Here is a 19,232-nt window from a genome sequence, read left to right as displayed (position 1 = left end):
CATGACAGCCCTTAGCGGCCAGTTTTGGTAAACAAACTGATTAGAAGATTATCTGTCACCCAGAATTTCATCATCCTCTACACGGATTCACTTGCTCGGAGTCGGGCAACAGTCGGGTGTCACTGAATGGGGCTGATGAGGCTATTGCTTCACAAAAAAGAAAACTAAAATTGTTGTCCAAAAATCAGGCAGAAAATCCTCACTGATAATTGCCAACTGTGATCCATGAAAGAAAAGCCCAGCAGCTGGTCAGTAAAACGAACTGTACGCATGGTCTGCATTCCTGGTCACAGGGACCACAGGCTGCATCGGAGAGTGGCTCTCAGCGGCCTCACTGCCTCGTGCCCTGCATTCACCGGGTGACAGTGCCGGTTAAGACACTGCCGCAACAATGGCCACACCAGTGAGGGCAGTTGGTTCACAGCTGTGCATGTGTGAGAGGCAACTGGGGGAGGGGTAAATTCCAAGGGCTGGGGCAGTAGACTAGTCTGGCATGGTCCGTCTTGAATTCTAAGGATATGTTTTCATGACTTGGAGAAAGGCCATATCATGAAAGGGGGAAACCCAAATATTGACTCTTTTTGCGTATGATGATGTCACAAGGATTAATCGGCCAAGTGTAAAAGTTTCTGTGCTCTACAAAAGATCATGTGAAATCAGGTTTCTATTAATGATTAGATTAGCTATCCGATCCCAGGACCTTAAAACAATCTCCTCTAGCCTTTTCTGCCTGCTGCTTTTTAGATCTGAGAATGTAAATTGTTTTTCTGAAAACCTTGAGCCTGATTTCCAGTTCCCTCTGCTGCTCCCCAAATCCTGAAAAACCGATGTTGAGAATTTAAATATTTTCACATGCAGAAGAAGCATTTGAACATGGAGCAAGAGTGGGGATATTCTCCCCATGATCTGAATTTTCAACTCTCTTCTTCCCAGATCCTGTTTTCCCAAAAATTATTCTTCCTTAGTTTTACTCCTTGGTTATACTCCTAGTATAGAAACTGATATCCTCCTCTAAGATATGTAACTTGTCAGTAACTATGATAGTAGGTATCTCTGCTCACTGTTTATTTGGTGATGGTGTTTTTATTTTATCCTAATTCACAACCATTTCCCATAGAACATCCATCCCAGAGAACAAATACCTTTTAGGGATGAGAATTATGCACCTAGAACAAAGGGCAAAGTTTAGTTCTTAATACATGACAAAGCTGATCTCATTCCTGAAGAGTGTAGAGAAATGTACTTTTAGAACTTCATATTCTATCCAAATCCATTAAATCAAAAAAGAGATTGAAGGAACTGAGTGGAAAATAGTTAACATTTCACCAAATAAAATGGGGGTGATGTCTCTGAAATTAAATAGTTTGGCTTATAACTGTGGTTAGATATGAAAGGATAATGTTTGTGCCTGACAACTGAAGTCATTACTTAAGAACAATTTGTCCATGTGGGGGAAAAAAAAATGGCCATTGTAAGTTTGCCAAGCTGAAGTAAGTTAGAAGGGTGGGTAGTGAAATGGAAGCAAAGAGGAAAGATGCAGTGACATTATTATTTTTGAATGAGACACTGATGTATCACATAAAGGAATCGACTTCAAATTTCAACGTCAAAGTAAACTTTGCAGGAAGACACACAGGGGTACATATGCATATACACACAGAGCAAACACAGATGCCCAGTACGCCCCTCGCCCTGTGCCAGCAACTTTACTATTTACTTGGCCTAGGGTTTTCTTTTTTTATTGAGCTGCCTCATCACTTGCAACATTGAAAAGAAAGTTTATTGATGCTAGTTTCAGTGTAGGACCTTGTATTGAACACTTGGTTAACATACATAGCTCAAAACTTCTCCTTGTAGACCACAGTCCTCTAGAATTTGTGTCTTGAAACTGTTTCAAGAAGCACTACAAAATTTTAGAAAAAATAGTTTTATAGTGGTGTGAAATAACCTTAATGAAATTGGAAACTTGACAAAAATATTTTAGCCTTGTAAGGGAGGAAAAATAATTTTCCCTCTACGCATCTTGATTCTTGGCTAAGACACCCCCTGTAATAAAAGACAGTTTAACAGGAGAAAAATAAATAGAAGTTCAATAACATGCATACCTCCCATATACACAGCAGATGCCCAGGGAAACTGAGTGACTCCCTGAAGTGGCTCAAGCCACCACTTTAAATACCATTTCCAGTTCAAGACAAGAAAATGTTGTGGGAGAGGAGTAGGCCAGTCATGGGAGGTCACCAGGAAAAGCACAGTAAACAAGGGTATGGTTGTTTTGCAGATTTAATGACTTTGCCTTTGACAATAGTTTCTAGACAGTTAGAGGCATCCTTTTCTTCCTGGTACAGAGATGGAGACACCCTTACAAATAGAGATTTCCCTTATAAATGTACATTTCCTTTACAAAAAGGTAACTTCCAGTGGGTTTTGGAACTTTTCTTATGTCTGCTGTTTCTTAAAAATAATCAGCCTAAAATAATCCTTATGCCAAAGTGGCATATTTCGGAGGTGACAGTTCTGCTCCCTTCAGCCTCCTACACCAATGCTGAATTCTAAACCTAAGTCTATTTTATAAATTATTTTCCAGCTTGAACTGAGTTTAGACATAGTGAAACTCAAAGTCAAAATATCAGATTCCAACCTTTGAAATTACTTTTTCTACTTTGATAGTAACCGCTTTCTTCCTTAGTAATTATCTAATTGGTAAAGCCCTTGAAGACCTTCATCAGGAATCTTCTCTACCATTCATCCCCTCTTTTATCATCTTGCCAAAGTCATTCCTTAGCTGAAGCTTTTTGTCTTTAAATAGCCCAATTTTGTTCTTTTAAGTCAAAGGTCCTGAATTTGTACGCTACATCTAGATTGTAAGAAACAGTCATCTGTTTGCTTTCCTGCTTTTTCTTTTTCTTCTGAGGACCCAGTAATGTGCTCCTGCATGTAATAAATGCTTGCTGACAACTTTCAAATAGGCTGGTTCCGTATGATTCTATGATTCCTTCATTCAGCGATGATTTGTTGAGTAGCTGGTGTGTACCAGGCATAGTACTGGGCTCTAGATACACCGGATGAGTGAATCAGATTTCGTCCCCACTCTCACAGATCTTACAGTCCAATGATGAAGCATACAAAATGAGAACTTCTCCTGACACACAACTTATTCAAACACATGTATTTGTATAAAAAGTTTGATTAATTAACATTTTCCCAAGTGGACTTCAGCCTGACTTACACCCAGCTAGGTATAAACCAAGATTTCTTCTATAACAATTTCCCTTGGCAAAGTGTGAATCACAAGACCCTTCCAGGCCTCAGAATAAGAGCTGGCAATTCATTCTTTGGTTCTAATAGGGGAGATTATTAACTCAGTGTTACCAAGGCCATTGGTATTGGACTCGTATGTGTTTGGGTTACAGAATATCTTTCTCATATTGTAGGAAATGACATCAACAAATTCAACAAACATCAGCAAGAGTCCTCTTAGGACAGCTCTTCCCCTCTCCCGCTCTATCCCTGCTGCCTCTGATAGGGGAGGAAAAAACCCTTTTCCTTGTGCCCTTCTAAATTCTCATTTGAGGCCCCTGTAACAAAGGACAGATTAACAAAAGAAAAATAGTTTATTAATATGTATATTCATATATACATGGGAGAAACCCAGAGATGAGTAAACTCAAATATGTGGCTTAGAACCTGGGCTTAAAGGTCATCTTTAGCTAAAACAAAGGAGGGTGTGAGGGAGGCAAGTTATGGGAAGGTGACCAGGAAAAGGACTATTAACAAGAGCAAAGTTTATCTTACAGATTTAAGTGGGAGCCTTCTCCATTGATAAGAGTCTCTTGTGATTTAGAGTCCTTCTTTTCTTGGTACTGAGAAGGAGATACCCTTGCAAATGGAGATTTCCTCACAAAGAGGCAACTCTACTCTGTTTCTCCTATGTCTCCTGCTTCTCAAAATAATCAGTTCAAAATAATCTTTATGCCAAAGTGCATATTTTGAGGTGACATATTTTGTTTTCTCTACCCCCTTAAGATCCTTCTGTGTCTATCCCTCCTTTGTCACTAAGAAATCTTGGTCTGTTTGTACCTGCTTCAAAAGAGGACTCTCATTTTTTGCAGTTATCTGTGGAGGTGGGAGCAGGGTAGAAAGAGTCAGGAGTGGCATGAGACTTCCTCAATTTACAGATGTTACAGAGTTTTTACTTTTAAAACATGAGAATGTATTATCTATTCAAAACAAAAGCAAACAAAAATTTAAAAGAAAAAGAATGTTAGGAAAATAGAGGCAGTATGGTGAGAAAAAGCAAATGGCTGGAGGAGGCAACACAGCCAATATTTTCTCCATAATCATTACTCTTTATATCACCTTTTGACGCCGGATGTTTCCCTGCGGTGATTTATAAGACTTCCATCATAATGACCATCCACCAACAAAGAACAGTAGCAAAACTGGGTCAACAAAAGGCCTTAGCCCTGAAGTTCAAATTCCTTGGCAACCTTTCAAAGTTTTTCTTTGGCAGACCTCAGCACAACTAAGTAAGAATGTCTCTGGGTTCATCTCCAGGTGCTTTATCCAGCTTTCTTATCTGTGACACAGTATAAGAATCATAAAGAGCATGCCGAGCTTCTGGTTCCAACTATGGGCCTGTATTAGAAAGGCTAACCTGAAAAATCAAGTGTGTCATGTCCAGATCTGCCTGACTTCCATGATGTGTTAAGGAGGAAAGTGGAGGGGTGCCTGGGTGGCTCAGTCTGCCTTCAGCTCAGGTCATGATCCCAGGGTGCTGGGATTGAGCCCCGCATCGGGCTTCCTGCTCAGCAGGAAGCCTGCTTCTCCCTCTCTCACTCCCCCTGTTTGTGTTCCCTCTCTCGCTGTGTCTCTCTCTGTCAAATAAATAAATAAAATCTTAAAAGAAAAAAAAAAAAGAGGAAAGTGGAAGGAGGGGAAAGGAGAAAAAGGGGGTAATAAGAAGCTTGGTGGGGATGGAGACGGTAAAGAATAAGTCAAAAATAAGTACAAAATAATGCTGCAGAAAAACGATTTGAGATAACGAAGACAGCATTTCAGTGTATCTACTTAAGGAAGGGTTATTAATGCAATTATACTTTCATGGAGAAGGAATTAACTTAGAGTATAATTGTATTCTCAAAAGATGAATTTTCAAGACTCTTCTGTGGGGGGGGTGCTGTTGATAAAACTCTCACTTCTAGTAAACTTAGAATAAGCTATTTCTTGTTAATCTATCCCATAGGTTATAGAAAATGCCACTGTATAGTAAAGAGTGACAGGAATTTAAGTTGAAAGGGTGATATGGTGACAAAATACGCTTTTCTAGATATCCAGCCCTTCCCCCAGATAGATTTAGCACAGTAAGTTGGTTTAAATGGTTGGTTTCATATGTGTGGTAAAATTGTGTTTGACATCTGTTTAATGAGCCCATGATGCTTGAAAAGAAGGGCAGACCTTGCTATTGAATGTGAGGGAGTCTGGGAGCCCAGCACTGCGTGTGTGTGTGTGTGCGTGTGTGTGTGCACGCACACGCATGTGAGAGAGACTAAGTACCAGCTCACACACTCCCAGCTCACACACTCTCCCAGTCTTGTCAGCTGTTACTACCTTTTTATCAGGATCCTGTTAACTTGAGATTTGTTCTTAGCTCATGGAAAAGGTCTCCTTTGTTTTCTTCCTACAGATAGGAGAAGTCTCTTGGCAGAGTTCTTCAAAGGCAGTTAAGTCAGTAGCATCATGGAAATTTGGCATTGAGTTTAGGACTAGGACAGATCTAAACATTAGTTTAGCTTATTTTAACAGACAATTGTTCCATGATTTTTCATCTCTTTATTTTAGCAGTTAGCATAATCACTCACAACCATCATTCCCAAAGTGAACTCACTTGTCCATTCTTATCATTGTGTAGTCTGAGTAATGGTAAAATTTAAATTTAAATTGGACACATAAACATTATGGCAGAACATGAATAAATCATCCAGAGACCTTCTGAATTGTCCAGTTTACACTTCTTTAAAGTTAATGCAGAAAGTCAAATTGAGGCCTTTGATTAAATAAGAAATTGAACAACTGGATTACTTTAATATATTTCATCACTGGTAAATTTGTCCTTTTGCCTTTTAAATCATTTTTAATTGCTTTGAGTGTTGCCAGAATGCATGCTAACTCTAATCTATTGTAACTACCAGTAGGAACTCTGTACCTCCAAAAAAAAGATGTATATTGTAGGTGATTTAATCCACCACATATTGGTTGGGTTACTTGGGGAGTGGTGCAGGTTGATATAGAAGGAATTGAGACCTGGTTCTTGAAAAGTGTCTCAGATATTAACGATCTTGAAACTGAAGTATTTTGCCTTTTGTACTTTGGAAGTACTGTGATGCACCAAAGTCCCATAAAAATGGGTCTTCCAAAGTTATATTTTCTAAAGGTACTATGCATAAACAATAATTCTCCAAATAAGGCCAACCATAAAATATTTTAAGTGCTAAATTCTTTAGCCTATAAATCCTGTCAGCATTTAATAGAAACTTTTCCTTTGCTGTCAACTAAAAGAGAAAAGAGGGAATGAAACTAATAAACTTGGAACACACGCCTTCATGTTGGTTGCTACACTCAGGGCTTTACATTCCTTTTTGTGTGCTAAATCCTCTACTGCATTAATCATTTCATGTAATACTTGGCCACCACACAGTGACGATATCTGTATTTTACATATGAAACACACCGAGACTCAAAGAGATTGTTCAAAGCCACACACAGCAAGTCAATTATCAGAGAAAAGATCCAAACCAGGACCAAATCATTTAGCAATCTCATAATTATCTTCCCTTTAATGTCTAACACTCCTTCATGCATAGATGCTCTTTCAAGGATTGGAGATACAATTTAAACAATATCTAAATAAGAACTCAAGTCATTATTTTCCTTGAGGGTGGGGAGAAGACTTTAACTGGTATATGTTAAAGCTTCTTTTTCGCTTTTTTCTTGACATGAAATCTTAAGGGAAAACCTGCATTTTAAACAGATAAAAACTGAGATACTCTGAGTATCTGAGGAGGGGAGGGACAGGGCAGGCTAAATTCCTAAAATTCTGGCTTCCCCGCCCCCCTCCCCCCACCAAAATGAACTTTTGACATCTCAAAGCTTTAAGTGATGTCAGCCATTCTGAACGTTTAAGAGTTACTGTTGGTAGATGAGCCAAATGTTCCTCAAAAGTCAACACAGATAAACGCCGATGTTTGGAGCAGTTGGTATTCAGACCCATTTCATTACAGCGTCCAGAACCTAGTGTGCAGGCTCAGCTCTGCTCCCACTTCACAGTATGATCTTGAGTGCATAACTTAACCTGGTGGATCTGGGTCTTTTAAGCTTTGAAATGAAAGAGGGTTGACCTAGAACAGTAGACCTCAACCCTGGCTGTACATATATAGGACGCTTTTTTAAATTTCCAGTACCTAAGTGCCACCCCCAAGGAATCCAATTTGTTTACATCTTTGGATGAAGCCTGAACAGGAATACTTCTCAGGTGCTCCTCAGATGATTCTAATGTGCAGCCAGAATGGAGAACCACTGGTCTAGATGATCTCCTTGTGTCCTTTCATTTCTAAACTGATTGTTGTCATTGAAATGCTAATGAGGACATTCTAAAATATCTCCTCTACCCCGCTGCACAGCATCAGGAGCTCAAGGTTCATTTTTATACATTTTTATACATTCTCTCTCCTACTGTCCATATTTCTCATGGGCCCAAGAGTAAATCACCTGATTGGCATTTCCACAGAAAGCCTGAGGAAAAGACTGATAGCTTCAGGGTTCCCCAGGAAAAGATCTGATTCTCTCATCTTCCTTTTCCAAGTCATTTCCGTGTTTTCATCATTCATCAGTCATTCTTGAATGCTAAGTCTCACAAATTATGAAAAAGAAAAATTCTGAGCCCTCTTTGAGAATGACTACGTTATTTTACTAGATTCCTTAGGGCTTCATGTGTCTTATGAACGGATGTGTACCCAATGCTTAATACAGTAAGTACCTGGTACATAATAGGTGCTCCATTTTTTTCCCTAACAAATGAAGGGCATCCGATTTAGCCAACAGAATCTCAAAAGCTGAATAGCATCCTATGGATATGGTTCCCTCATGAAGCCTCTAACTACCCCCCTGGAAGAAAACAGTTTGATCATGCTATGAAACAAATGGGCAGTTGAGACACTCAGTATTATAGCCCCCTCACCCCTATCCTAAGTTTACCAGTAGTTGATTTGATAGAATTATAGTGTTGAGGTTAGAGATTGTCTCAAATAACCTATTCATAACGTAGTCAGTAGAAGCACAAAACTGTTGTGGTGTTCCATTTATGAACACTGCTTCATACAGATGAAGCACAGTGTATGTTGTGCTTCATAACAGTGTTATGAAACAGTATTCATAAACTGAACACAACAACAGTTACAAGTTGCTGGAGTTCAGGTATAATATTCTGCCCTTTTGGCCCCAGAAATCAATTCTACACTCCCTCCCAACATAACCGTAGGCACAAACAAAGCATTCTCCTCTATCAAAAACATGCTCCCTTTCTAGATTCTCACTTTAAATTAAGTGTCTGTCTGTAGGCTATGAAAGTCAAACATTGCCTCTGTATTGAACAGTACAATAGAGGAATTTAGGTATTTTATGTTGACATAGTAAGGTATAACAAAATACGAAGACCCTATGAGGCCTCACACATGAGATACACAATAAATATATGTTCAGCTGACAAACAGACGTTAACGCTAAGGTCAAGAATCAGGTAAAAATTCTACTGACATTAATGGAAGAATTGCTCTAATTGGCACTGTAGGAACATGGTTTTGTACATTTTCAAAGTACAATACATCCTCTGAAAACAGGAAGACATGGGGTGGCCATCGATTAGTACCACAGTAGGTAGCTATTAATGCTCCTATATCACAGCTATGACCCATTTTACTAATAACAGCAAGGAATACAAAACTCTCCACGGAAGCCTGTTTATATGCTCCCTGTTTACTACAGTAAAAGTGAACAGGGGAGTTTCAGAAGCATTTATCCTTTTATTTTCTCCTATACTTCTGAGTTATATTTTAATACATAGGATGTTACCAGTCAGCCAGTATTCTTTGCTTTCCCTTTTGAAAATGTTAACTTTAAATCAAGTTTTGTTTTTTGGGGTTTTTTTGGTTTTTTGCAGGAGAAAATGAGTTTAGTAATCTGTGGTCTTGGTATGAGGCAGAGCCTACATCGATAAGCAGAATAAAACACATTTAGCTTTCAGGGTAGGTCTGGCCAATGATGATCCTGCAAATCAGAGCTGGGATGCTAGATGCTCTCTGCCTGGGAATCTTGCCCAGAGCCTTTTTGGCTGTCATTTTTGCTGTTTCATATTTGCTATTTCATTTATATGCATCAAATTAACAGTAACTCATATTTGGGCAAGAAAAGAAAGATGCTTACAAGTTGCTGGAGTTCAGGAACTCCCAAGAAACTCTACAAGGAACAGAGCTTCTAAACAAGGTTCAGGTTTCCATATTTTTAGAAAACATGCATATATGTGGATTATCTATAAAGACATTCAGCACACATCCTTAATTCTAGAATTATGCTATCAATTAAGGATGCCATGAAAATTTTAAAGAGACATGGTTTAGTACAGTATATCTGAATCTAAAGAGCAGCAACCAATATTATTTTGGTTATATAACGTGTTGGGCAGCCCTGAGATTCAGAAATGTTAAGGAAAACAAGAACTTCCCCCGCCAAAAAATGGGGGGAATAAATAAATCACACTTTCTCATTTCAGAGTTTATAATTCAAAATGATAGTTTCATCTTTTTAAAAAAATTGCTTTGGGGAAAACTCAGACTAAAATTGCTGGTGAATAAAAGTTTATTTATAAACTTGAGGATCTCGGAGAATCACAATACAATTCAAATCTAATTACAGGAATGACATTCCAGAACACAGAAGTATGGCAAGTGTCTTGAGTGTGTTTAATTTTTTAACTAAACTTTCAGCAATAGCTCTTTTCATCTAACACTCTAAAACAAATAAACATAATATAGAGTGATTTTGCACTGCTAAGAATTTTTGAAAACCTGCCAGCCATGGGCGAGGGTGAAAAGGAATGCTTTGATGCATGTTATTTTGTGTGTGCTGAGTTTTCATCTGCAGTAGACTGGGATCACAATGAAAGAAGCTTGACAACACAGTCCTTCCACAAGCATTGTGACATCTGAGCTGTCACATAATTCGAATTACCAGCATAGGACTCAGAACTGGGGGGAGGGGTGGGATGGAGGACCCAAATGGACCTACAGACATTCAGCCTAAGTATCACGGCAAAAGTGACCAAGATCGAACAGTAGCCCATTAACACAACCTTTAAACCACCCAACATCAATTGATTAAAATATTTATTAAAAAGATTTCTCTATTCCTTTATTTTCTTACCTTTTTAATAAATATTTCAGTGTCTCCCCACAATATTCTGTTTGACACCCCCAGATGTGTTATTTTGATACAGAAATATTATCATTTGGAACATAAAAGTGACTATCCTTATTAATTAATTAAATTAATGGTTTAACCCATTCACTTCTAAAACTGATACAGTTCTGTAAAGTGAAAAAGGGTAAAATATGACGCTGACCTTCATCATATACTGTGGACAAGAATGATTTAAATGAGGAGTTAGAGAACAGCACACAACAGCATCTAATCGTATGTCAAACTCTGCAAGACAATAGGCACTATAGGAGATACGATAGGAGAAAGGAGATAATAGGAGGAATTATAGGAAAAAGTGGAGGGCAGAACACTGGACAAGGTGGGGTTGGTGGAATTTTGGATGAGCTGAGATGACGAGATAAAGTAAATCAGGTGTGATCTGGAGACAAGATGCCAAATGAGCATGAAAATTAAGAGACCCACCCAGAGATTTGTGCATGTGCAGAACAGTGGTTGATGGAGAACAGAAAGACCAGATCTGGTCATGATGCCTTTGGAAGGCAGGCAGAACCTTGTTCAGTTCAAGAGACCATAGGGAGCCACTGAAGGTTGTTGGAGGGGGAAAGCAAACTGATAAAAGGAGAATTTAGGAGCAGTTTGTAGACTATATGGCAACAGAGAAAAAGTGGCGCCAGAGAGACTAATAAGCTAATGGCAGGATCCAGGTGTGAGACTTTAGAAGCCTGGCCTAGAGGGAGCCAATTTTATTGCTTCCTGGGGCCACACAAGTCCCTCTGTAAGGGCCTTTAAGCTTGTCATTCTGAGATGCCAACTACAACTATCTTCCATTTACAAATGTTTTTACCTGAGGGTTTAGACTCATTGTAGATATCATTAATTCTTTTTTTCCTCTACAGTGATGAGATTTATATCGTATACACTTTTCTGAGGAAAACACAGAGTCTCATCCAAATTTTAATATTTACAAGCTAAAACATGATACCTATTACTCAAAAAAAAAAAAAAAGGTTGCCTTACTTACAAAAGAAAAAACGTTCTGTAATTGGTTGAGCTTACATGACGAATTATTTTCAGAGATTTTGGAGTCAGTTTCTTTTGGAAATAGTGATATTGGTTTAAATTGCAGATCTAAAGTAAAATATTTTAGAAGAGCTCCTTACATTTGTTTATGAAAAAGCAGAAAGTTATCCAATGGAAATGGGGGGGTAAAAAAACGTTTAACTATGAGGCAATACATGGACCGCATACGTGGAATTCATATTTGTGAATAATCTCCTTAAAGCTTGAGTGAAGGGCAACTGGGTGGCTTAGTCGGTTGGGCTTCTGCCTTCGGCTCAGGTCATGATCCCAGGACCCTGGGATCGAGTACCGCATCGGGTTCCCTGCTCACTGGGGAGGCTGCTTCTCCCTCTACCCTTCCCCTCTGCTTGTGATCTCTCTCTCTCTCTCTCTCACTCTATCTCAAAATGAATGGATAAAATCTTTAAAAAAAAAAAAAAGCTTGAGTGAAAATATGATTTAAGTAATGTATTTTGACTTCTTTTTTCACGGAACAAACCTTACCCTTACTGGAATTTAATTTATTATTTATTTTAATAGATGATTCTTCTTTTCCTAAACGCCAGAGAAAAAGAGCTGACCTCTGCATTTTTAATAGCATAAAATGCCTAAAATTTAAAAGTATTGTTTGGCAAATATACATTACTTAAATGAGAGTAGAAAACACTGATGTTAAAGACTGAGTTTGAAACCTTCAATTAGATTGCTAAGGCTGTTAATCACTGCTCTTAGATGTTAAGATGGCAAGCTTATATTTCTTGTCAAGTCGGTCATAATGAGTCTCAGTGCCTTGTTTGAGTTCCCACAATTATCCATTGTTTGAGAAAATTAGAAAGAATGGATATCTACTTAAACAGATTACAATGGTGCTGTCTTGGCCACCTTTCCATCAGTTCTCAAGTCACAGAGTGAGTGAGTGCCCTGGCAGCTTTGTACTTCCTCGGTCAATGGACTCAGTAATTGTAATTGTGCCCTGATAGACTTTTTAAGTGTAAGCTGTGAAACATTAAGAAGGATCGCATTGTCTAGGTTGCACGCACTTTACTTTTCTCTATGACCCTCATAGTTATATGCGGATTATTGTAAGGACATGACCAAATGATTTGTGTTCATCGATAGAAGGCGTAAGACTCATTACTCTCCAGCTCCTGAGAGTATTTGCAGCCGGCCATGGTTTTTTATGTGGTAACTCCTGTTTATTTTTTGATTCTAAAACCACAGTGAAAATATGCGTTATGGTACAGAAAGATCTTATTTTTATGCAAACTATAAATATTTTATTGATTTCATATACTCTATATTTATAAGAAAGTATTCTTTTAAGCTCATATTTTACATGAATCAATATTAGTAATAGCATTCTTGTTAAATACACTTATATGTAGGTTTGAATTTCTATGCAATTTAGACATACAGCCAATCCTCGTTATTTATGGATTGCATATTTACAAATTTGCTGGTTCACTAAAAATTTTTTTGTGAGCTGAAAATCAATACTCAGGCCACTTTTTTGGTCATCGGTAGAGCAGTGAAGAGTTTCAGTCTCCCGACATGCACGGTTCCAGCTGGGGTTGGACAAGGTCATCCCTGCCTTTTTCTTTTGGTTCCCATACTGTAAGCAGGTGTCCGTCCTTTTCACTATCTACTTACTGCCACATTTTTTGCAGTTTTGTGCTTTCTGTTGATGATTTCACTATTTTAAAATGGTCCCCAAGCGTTAGTGCTGAAGTGCTGTCTGCTGTTCCTTTAAAACAAACAAACCAATAAACAGACCTGTGATGTGCCTTCTAGAGAAAATACATGTGTTAGATAAGCTTCCGTCAGGCATCAGTTATAGTACTACCGACCAGGAGTTCAATGCTAATGAATCAACAATATATATTAAATGAGATGTCTTTATTTTATTTTTTAAAGATTTTATTTATTTATTTGACAGAGAGAGACACAGTGAGAGAGGGAACACAAGCAGGGGGAGTGGGAGAGGAAGAAGCAGGCTTCCCGCTGAGCAGGGAGCCCGATGTGGGACTCGATGCAGGACTCGATCCCAGGACCCTGGGATCATGACCTGAGCCGAAGGCAGACGCTTAACGACTGAGCAACCCAGGCGCCCTAAATGAGATGTCTTTAAATGATTGAAAAACCTGTTGTGACCAGACGCTTACAGGAAACTACTTCTGTATTTCCCTAGGAACAGTGGCTCAGTAGTGGAGAATTCAGTGTTCAGAGCAACTTTACAGAACGTGTAACTACCACAAATAACGAGAATCAACTATATCATCTATTTTTTTCTTTCCTAGAAGCCATTTTCCCAATATTTCATCATGAGCCATTATGGCCTGGTTGTGAATGTGAAATGTGTCATCTGAGCAGTCGACAGACGTTATACCCACTTTTGTTGTACTATCCATTGACCCACAGCATCAAACAATTTGCAAGAGAAAAGTGGCTCAGTAGTCTCCAGAATTGTTTTTGTTTTTGTTTTTGTTTTGTTTTTGTTTTTGTTTTTTAAAGATTTTATTTATTTATTTATTTGACAGAGAGAGAGAGACAGCGAGAGAGGGAACACAAGCAGGGGGAGTGGGAGAGGGAGAAGCAGGCTCTCCACTGAGCAGGGAGCCCGATGCGAGGCTCTATCCCAGGACCCTGGGATCATGACCTGAGCCGAAGGCAGATGCTTAACGACTAAGCCACCCAGGCGCCCCAGTCTCCAGAATTGTTAACCCCTGGATGCTCCTGTTTTTAAACCCAAACTTCCAGTCAGGCTGCTATTAAAGTTGGACTTACTAGGTTTAGACATCATCATTTAAATTTTTAGGCAAGGCTCATAACTGGGATAAGTGAATGGAACCCTGTTGCTTTAGAGGTAGCAACACCTAACCAAGTGCCTTGTGTAAAGAGTAACTTGCTCCATCTGTGTCGAAAGGGTCTAGAGCATGCTTTTATGTGGAATAGTGTCGTCGATTTGGATTTAGCTGGAAAAGATGTTTGAGCTTATGCAGATCAACCTCTTGGTTTTGCAGAAGGGAAATGCAAGGCCCAGAGAGTTTAAGGTGCCTGCCAAGGCCACCTGCTGGGCCAGAGCTGAGGAGGCGCTGCCTTCCAGCCCCAGAGTGTGTCCCTCCATCACATCAGCCTTCCTGTGAAGTCCTGATGCCAACTGCAGAGGACAGAATAGTTTTTGCTACTTTGAGAAGTCATCCCAAGCCCAACAGGAATTTCTTGTTATCTCATAAAGGTATTACTTTTCTTCCTCATTAGTTTATTTATGAACAGAAGTCAAATATTCCCAGTTAACTTCGAATCTGAATTTTTATCTTTTCATTTGAAAAAGGAAAGCAGGGCGCCTGGGTGGCTCAGTTGGTTAAGCGACTGCCTTCGGCTCAGGTCATGATCCTGGAGTCCTGGGATCGAGTCCCGCATCGGGCTTCCTGTTTGGCAGGGAGTCTGCTTCTCCCTCTGACCCTCCTCCCTCTCATGCTCTCTGTCTCTCATTCTCTCTCTCTCTCTCAAATAAATAAATAAAATCTTTAAAAAAAAAAAAAGAAAAAGAAAAAGGAAAGCAGTCTTTTGAAAGGTAGCCTTCTATTAATTTGTGATGACACTCAAATATTTTATTAAAGCTGAACTTTTATTAGGGAAAGAGAAACGTCACGGTGTTCAGTTTGAAACTCCTGACTGGATCTTGAGCAGGTCAAGGTGGGAGGCACTGTGGACAGGGGAATGTTGCAAAAGAAATGCTTTGAGAAGAGTTTACTCCATACAGACTATTTTTGGGGAGCCCAGCACTTCCTCCATGACTCAACAACTGGCACAGGTGATAGACAGATTCTACTAATAGCTGAGTTCAATAAAACCCACTCAGTTATGCTGTGAAGACTTACTGTTTTTGGAAGGAGCTGGAGAAATTAATGAATGAGAACTGTTTTGTTTTATATCTTGTAGTGGTCAGAGGAAGATATACAAGGACAGAGAGATAGATTTAAGGTACTACATTTTTCTTCTACTGTATATTTTATTACATGGAGCAACATTTCAGCACTGGCTCCCTTCAGCAGCGACAAAGGAGAAGGTCCACAGTTACGAAGTTTTCCATTAGATTTTATTCACACATAGAAAATGAAATGCCATAAGCCTAATGGTATTAATTGTAGGGTTTTATTTCCTCCTTTTTATAACCTTCTTTGGGATAGAACCACATTTCTTGCCCTGTGAAAATTTTAGTCCATAAACTTTTCAAGTTCTCTCAATGATTTAATAACCAGGTCTTGCAGCCCTCCTCTGTGATGACTTTTGGTCAGAATAGGGAAAGATAATGGCATGACATCATTTTAACATATCTAAAACAAAAGACATCCCTTTGTTTATTTATTGAATGTAATAATTATTTTTTATTTTTACTGAAGTATAGCTAATATGCAGTGTTCTATTAGTTTCAAGTGTACAATATAATGATCCAACAATTCTATGCATTACTCAGTGCTCATCACTGTAAGTGTACTCTTAATCCCCTGTATCTATTTTACCCATCCTCCCACCCACCTCCCCTCTGATAACCACTAGTTTGTTCACTGTACTTAAGTGTCTGGTTGTTTGTTTGTCTCTTTTTTTCTGTTTGTTCATTTGTTTTGTTTCTTAAATTTCCACATATGAGTGAAATTATATGGTAGTTGTCTTTGATCTATTTCACTTAGCATTATACCTTCTAGGTCCATCCATATTGTTGCAAATGGCAAGATCTCATTTTTTTAATGGCTGGGTAATACTCCAATATATATATGTATACCACATGTGCTTTATCTATCCGTCTATGGATGGACACTTGCGTTGCTGCCATATCTTGGCTACTGTAAATAATGCTGCAATAAGCATAAGGGTGCATATATCTTTTCAAATTAAGTGTTTTTGTTTAGTTTGGGTAAATACCCAGTAGTGGAATTACTGGGTCATATGGTAGTTCTATTTTTAATTTTTTGAGGAACCTCCAAACTGTTTTCCACAGTGGCTGCACCAGTTTGCATTCCCACCAACAAACAGTACATGAGGGTTCCGTTTCCTCGGCATCCTCGCCAACACTTGTTATTTCATGTCTTTTTGATTATAGCCTTTCTGACAAATGTAAGGTGTTATCTCATTGTGGTTTTGATTTGCGTTTTCCTGATGATGAGTGATGTTGAGCATCTTTTCATGTGTCTGAGTTTCTTTAGTTAAAGGTAATGAAACAAATGTATGGTAAAATCTTTGGCACATCTTCCACTGTATTTTTCATTCCTTTCTTCTTATTTTCCTCATCCATATGAAGCAATCGACAAATAATATTGAATACTTTGATGTTTTCAGAACGATGCTACACACTGCAAGGGTCTCAAAAGAATAAAGAACATTTCCTTGCTTTCAAGAATGTAATGTTTAGGGATGCCTCGGTGGCTCAGTCAGTTAAGCGTCTGCCTTCGGCTCAGGTCATGATCCCAGGGTCCTGGGATCGAGTCCCGCATCAGGCTCCCTGCTCAGCGGGGAGTCTGTTTCTCCCTCTCCCTCTGCTCTTCTGCCCTGCTTGTGCTCTCTCTCACTCTATTTAAATAAAATCTTAAAAAAAAAAAAAAGAATGTAATGTTTACCACACCAGGTTCTAAGAAATATAAGTGTCACTTAAGATATCCATAAGAGAATGGGTAAGAATGGTGTTCCTTGATCCAAGTTTCAGAAACATAGTATACCTCAAACTTCCCCTACAACTTCACCATTCACATTAGATGTTAAAGGTGTTTCAGAAGTCTTGTGTAAGGAAACCCGGTTACTGCCATTGAACCCAGCATTCTCTAGGATGTATTTGACAGAGAAACTTTTTTTTTTTTTTTTGAGTCAGACCTATCAAAATCCCTTGGGATACTGGTGTTCTATGGAAACAGTTTAGGAAATTATGGATTAAAGAGCCTCACAAAACATTTTATTATTAATGTTTGGGTGCAGACTCAAAGCCCTGAAACTGTAGAGAAGACATAGATCATTATGATATAGTTTGGTGAAGAAAAGAATCTTGGAGAACGTTGGACTTTAAAAGAAATAAAAGTGTGATTGAAAAAAAAGCAGAACACTGAGGTGGAGAAAGGGAAACTCACGTCATAACTCCCCAAATGGTGAGACTGATTATTTGGGGGATGGGGGGGAGCGGGCAAAGGTGCAGGCAATGATTACTAGGAACTTTTATTTTCTACGTTATACCTTTCTGTATTATTTATGTGCTTGTTTTTACAATGCTTATTCTGTAACACACTAGCCTGTTCTTATAATCAGATGATATTTCCCTAAAATTCACTAAGGTTTACCTATCAGATTAACAAAGAATATGTATAGATCTTTCCTCATAATTTGTCTGTGTGTGTGCACACGCACACACACAATATTTACAAACAGGTGCGCATATATAATATCTTCACCAAAAACAAGTTGAAACACCAAGGTCAACCTGTGTTGCAAATGTGCAAACAACAGCACCTGTTGTTTATTTACTTCTCAAGTGTGGCTGACTTCAGGGATAAGAATGAACAATGTGGTCTCTTACTAAATTTCCCTTTTGGTTAGTCATCCAACCACTATGTGATGAATTTATACCTGAAACTAGTGAGCTGGGGGCTAAGCTGAAAATAGTCAACTTGTGTTGCCTAACTATAGTTTGGCCTCTGTAGAAACTTCTTGGTAGTCGTCAATTTCAGTGTATCCATTTTTTAAGTATATTTTATTTTTAAAAAATGGCAAATTCAGTTGTTTAATATTTAATAAGCCACTTATGCCTAAGGCACGAGATATGTTTTTGATCTGGAAGTATAACCAAGTTTAAAGGTAACTAAACTCAAAACCCTCCAGACAGAGGAAGTATTTTATAAATATTGTTGTCAGCTTGAAAAGCCATTTTTTTCCTTCCTCTCCCTAACATATTATTGTTAAGGGCATTTTCTGAATCTAGGAAAAAGATGCATATGAACTTTCATGTTGAGCGTATAAATAAATGAATACACATATATATGCAGCAAAGTATAAGCATAACACAGGGATAACAGGTAAGGTCGGACCATGTAAAATGGCTGAAATTCGATTGTTTCTGACATCTGATAATGGCAATAGCTCGCTACTGCGTGGTCTCTCCTCACTTGAGTAGACAGTTTGCCACTTGTGTTGGGATGGTATTTTGACTCCAGTCACCTTCCCAATTTGGATCAAAATTCCTCTCTTCTGGCCTCCAGTTGTGTCATTTTATTCTCTCTCTTGTTCTCTCCTAAACATTACCGTTCATGGTGATTATTTGTAGCAGTCTTGATATGCTAATCCATTTCTTGGTTGGCAAATTCTCAGACCTGAGACCTCAAAGATCCAAGGAAGTCCCTGTGTCAAGCTCAGTGTCATGGACACAGAATCTGTCAACTACTGTTGCTCCTTCTCTATATCTGACCCCATTTCTATTACTCTTGATGTTGTCTTAAGAGCATCCAGAAGGTCCCAGAAAATCAGGTGCCCGAGAACACTCTGTCCAGATGTCAACCTCTGATTGTCTGATGTCACTTCTGAATTGCTTGGCAGGAGTTCTAAAGGCCTGTGTAGAAGACTGGTTCTGGGACCAACACTGTTGAGATAATATTCCCCCCCAAATTCAAACATGCTTCTTTATTATCCTTATATTTCATTCTCTG

The 19,232-nt window shown here is 38.7% G+C and overlaps 1 protein-coding gene across 4 annotated transcripts in view; it reads left to right on the top strand.

Annotated features, from left to right (window-relative positions):
- Positions 1 to 19,232, top strand: part of KCNQ5 (potassium voltage-gated channel subfamily Q member 5) — a 501,939-nt gene that overhangs the window by 296,471 nt on the left and 186,236 nt on the right. The window contains exon 2 of one of the 4 annotated variants that reach the window (XM_078055099.1): positions 14,571 to 14,785. The exons of the other annotated variants lie outside the window; for them this stretch is intronic. The gene's annotated coding sequence lies outside the window, so the exon portion shown is untranslated. The remainder of the gene's footprint in view (positions 1 to 14,570; positions 14,786 to 19,232) is intronic. 4 annotated transcript variants of the gene reach the window in all.

The sequence above is a fragment of the Halichoerus grypus genome, chromosome 9 (assembly GCF_964656455.1).
Source record: "Halichoerus grypus chromosome 9, mHalGry1.hap1.1, whole genome shotgun sequence".
NCBI classification, from domain to species: domain Eukaryota; kingdom Metazoa; phylum Chordata; class Mammalia; order Carnivora; family Phocidae; genus Halichoerus; species Halichoerus grypus.
Note: the sequence above shows the minus strand (reverse complement) of the source record. Positions and strands in the feature narration are given on the sequence as shown.